At 35.5% G+C, this 4,058-nt stretch overlaps 1 pseudogene; it reads right to left on the bottom strand.

Moving 5' to 3' along the window:
- Positions 1-2,108: 2,108 nt before the first annotated feature.
- On the bottom strand, positions 2,109-2,222 carry LOC112655957 (U6 spliceosomal RNA; annotated as a pseudogene).
- Between the last annotated feature and the right edge of the window lie 1,836 nt (positions 2,223-4,058).

The raw sequence follows: 4,058 nt of genomic DNA on the forward strand, positions 1-4,058 counted from the left end.
ACACAAATGTAACATTTTATGCTGTAATTTAAGACAAAAAGAGATCTCTTCTTTAACTTTATCCACTTATGTGATCATGAGTTTTCAAAATAACTGTTTAATTTAAAAATAATTTTAGATTTACAGAAAAATGCTAAGATAATACAAAAAGTTCCTATGTACCCCAAAGCCAGTATTTTCTTTTTTTTAAAAAAAAAGATTTATTTATTTATTTATTTATGATAGACAGAGAGAGAGAGAGAAAGAGAAAGAGAGGTAGAGACACAGGAGGAGGGAGAAGCAGGCTCCATGCCGGGATCCCGACGCGGGACTGGATCCCAGGACTCCAGGATCGCACCCTGAGCCAAAGGCAGGCGCCAAACCGCTGAGCCACCCAGGGATCCCCCAAAAGCCCGTTTTTTCTATACTACTATTAGCATCTTACTTATTATGGTACATCTGTCACAGAATCCTTTTAGAAAAACAAACTTTAGGTCAGTATTCCAAAGGTAAAATTATATATTATATTTCTGGTTAAAGACTGTGCAATAAACCCATTTTCTAGCATCCTCCATAAAACCACCCCAAATGAAGGGGTGCCTGGATGGCTTGATTGGTTAAGACTTCAACTCTTGATTTTGGCACAGGTCAAAATCTCAGGGTCATGATCTCAGGGCTGCAGAACTGAGCCCCATGTCCGGCTCCATACTCAGCAGTGAGTCAGCTTGGGATTCTCTTCCTTTCCATCTCCCTCTGCCCCTCCCCCGACTTGTGTCATCTCTCTTTTTAAAGTAAATATATAAGTCTTAAAAAATATATCATCTCAAATAAAGAAAAGAAATGAAGCCAAAATATAAGTATTTCCAATGAATCAATATACAACTACAACCTCCAATTACAAGTTTTGGAGTATAGTTATTCTCATTATTTGTTGTAGTTATGTTCTATAAAGTCACTGCACACAATGAATTAGTGAATTCTGAATTATTGCTCCTAGGGGAAATACAGAGTTTGATTCCTGTGAGCTTCTGGACACAATATTTTACCATCTAATCAATACCTAACTGTGTTTTATATGTGTTTCTATTTAAAGACACCTTATTTTATTTATTAACATTGCACTCACAGTCCACAGCACTATGACTCATGTCTGAACAAAGCTTATCTAACATATATATTTTCTCCATAAGGCACACCATAGCCTTTTTGCATACAGGAACACTAGATAACAGTTCAACAATACACATTGGGGGCCATTTTAAAAAAGTGTAATCGCTAACAAAAATCACAAAAAATATGGCATCAAAAAGAATTCAAAAAGGACACTTATTTATGAGAGCTAAAACAAAGAAGCAGAGTGTTGCCTTGTTTGATCTCAGCTAGGAACATGCACGTTGAGCAAAACTCAAATTTTTCATCACTGTGCACATATCTATGAATGACTGTGAAAGCACTCTGAATATTGACTTTGAGGTTATGAATGAGCATTATTGAGCAAATACAGAATTTGAATTTAATTCAAATACAGAATTTGAAATAATGTGTATCACATGATGGCAACGAAACATGGTCCCAAAATATGGGGGATTTGGGAAGGTGCAGATGAGAGGTTGAACATTTCTTCTGGCAAGATATTGATTATCTGAAAGTACGTAGCTCGAGTTTCCCAGATCTTGCTAATACTCCCGTTGTGAGGATAAGAGATCTTGAAAGTTGGGCAGCCATGGGAGAATGAAAATGTTTTTTTAAAGACTTTTTCCCATGGTTAACTCTAAGTTGAACTGAATGAAGGAATAATGATACAGATAGATATCCTGTCTTTTTTTTTTCTATTAATTCATTCATTAATGTAAAGGGGCATCCAATGACCACCAGACCTCTGGAGAAATCCTGGATCATGGAAAAAAAGACTAAGAAATATATATTAACATATATTAAGTAGATAAATAGATGAAAGCTGAATAGATAGATGGATAAATAAATTTTGAAGAAAAAAGGATAATTTAAGGAATGGAAGACATTTATTTTTAAAGACCTGTTAATTAGATATCTAGTTTCTGGTCTGGCATATCAGGAGCCTAGAAGTTGTCACGCCATCCTAACAACAAGGAAAAAGCTGAACAAATTAAAAAAATTAACAACTTCTCTTAGATTTGTCAGAGAAGTGTCATCCTTGCGCAGGGGCCATGCTAATCTTCTCTGTATCGTTCCAATTTTAGTATATGTGCTGCCGAAGCGAGCACAGATTTGTCAGAGAAGTGATGTCAAAGGGCAAAGCACTGCACTCCATGTATAATCCACAAAAGAAATAATTAATAAACTGGACTTCATTAAAATTAAAAACCTCTTCTCTGCCAACAACACTCTCAAGATAGTAAGACAAGCCACATACTGGGGGAAAATATTTGCAAAAGACATATCTCAGATAGGACTGTTCTCTAAAATGTACAAAGAATTCTTAAACTCAACATTAAGAACATAGTAACCATAAGAATGGGCAAAATATCTCACCACATATGGCAAATAAGCAGATAAAAAGGTGTTCAGCATTTTATGTTATTAGGGAATTACAAATTAAAACAATCATGAAATACCATTATATGCCTGTTAAAATTACAAAAAATTCCAAAGCACTGACAGCACCAAGTGCTGGCAAGTAAGTGAAGCAACAGGAACCCTCATTTAGTTTTGGTGGGAATGCAAAATGATAGAGCCACTTTGGAAGACAGTTTGGCAATTTCTTATAAAACTAAACCCATTGTTTTTTAAAATTTTTGTTTCTTAATTTAAATTTTACTTAACATACAGTGCAATATTGGTTTCTGGAGAATCAAGCGATTCATCACTTATATACAACACCCAGTGCTCATCACAAGTCCCCTCCTGAATTCCCAGCCCCCATTGAGCCCATCCCCCAGCCACCTCCCTCCATCAACCCTCAGTTTGTTGTCTATCTTTAAGAGTCTCTTATGGTTTGTTTCCCTCTCTCCTTTTTTTCTTTTCCCCCTTCCCATATATTCAACTGTTTTCTTTCTTAAATTCCACAAATTAGTGCAATCATATGGTATTTGTCTTTCTCTGACTGAATTATTTTGCTTAAGCATAATACACTTGAGCTCCAACCAAGTCATTGCAAATGGCAAGATTTCATTCTTTTTGATGGCTTAGTAATATTCCATATATATATATACATGTATATATATATATCTTTATCTGCTCATCAGTTGATGGACATTTGGGCTCTCTCCATAGTTTGGTTATTATTGATAATGTTGCTTTGGGGTGCATGTAAATAAATAAATAAATTTATTCCTTTGAATCTGTATTTTTATATCTTTTGGGTAAATATCTAGTAGTGCAATTGCTAGGTCATAGGGTAGTTCTATTTTTAGCTTTTTGAGGAACTTCTATACTGTTCTCCAAAGTGGCTGAACCAGTTTGCATTCCCACCAACGAAAACTAAACACATTCTTAATATATGATCCAGTAATTGCACTGTTTGGTATTTTTACTCAAGGATTTGAAAGATTATGTCCACTCCAAGACTTGCAGGAGGATATTATAGCAGTTTTATTCACAATTGCCAAACATGGAAGTAACCAAGATATCCTTTAGCAGGTGAATGGATAAATACACTGTGGTACATATAGACAATGAAATATTATTCAGCACTAGGCAGACATGAGCAAACAAGCTATGAAAAGATATGGAGGTACCTTAAATTCATATTACTAAGTGAAGGAAGCCAACCTGAAATGGCTGCATATTTTATCATTCCAACTATATGACCTCCTGGATAGAAAGAACTATGGAGGCAGTAAAAAGATTAGTGGTTGCTAGGGGTGGGGAGGGATGAAAAGGCAGAGCACAGGGGATTTTTAGGACAGTGAAAATATTCTGTATGACACCATACTGAAAGACACATGTTATTTTACATTTATCCAAACCCACAGCATGTGCTATACCAAGAGTGAACCTAAGGTAAACTCTGCACTTTGTAGTCATTATGATGTGTCCAAGTAAGTTTACCAGTTCTAGCAAAAGTTTCACTCTGTTAGAGGATGTTGATAATGGGGGAG

This window comes from Canis lupus, chromosome X, assembly GCF_003254725.2.
Source record: "Canis lupus dingo isolate Sandy chromosome X, ASM325472v2, whole genome shotgun sequence".
Lineage (NCBI taxonomy): Eukaryota > Metazoa > Chordata > Mammalia > Carnivora > Canidae > Canis > Canis lupus.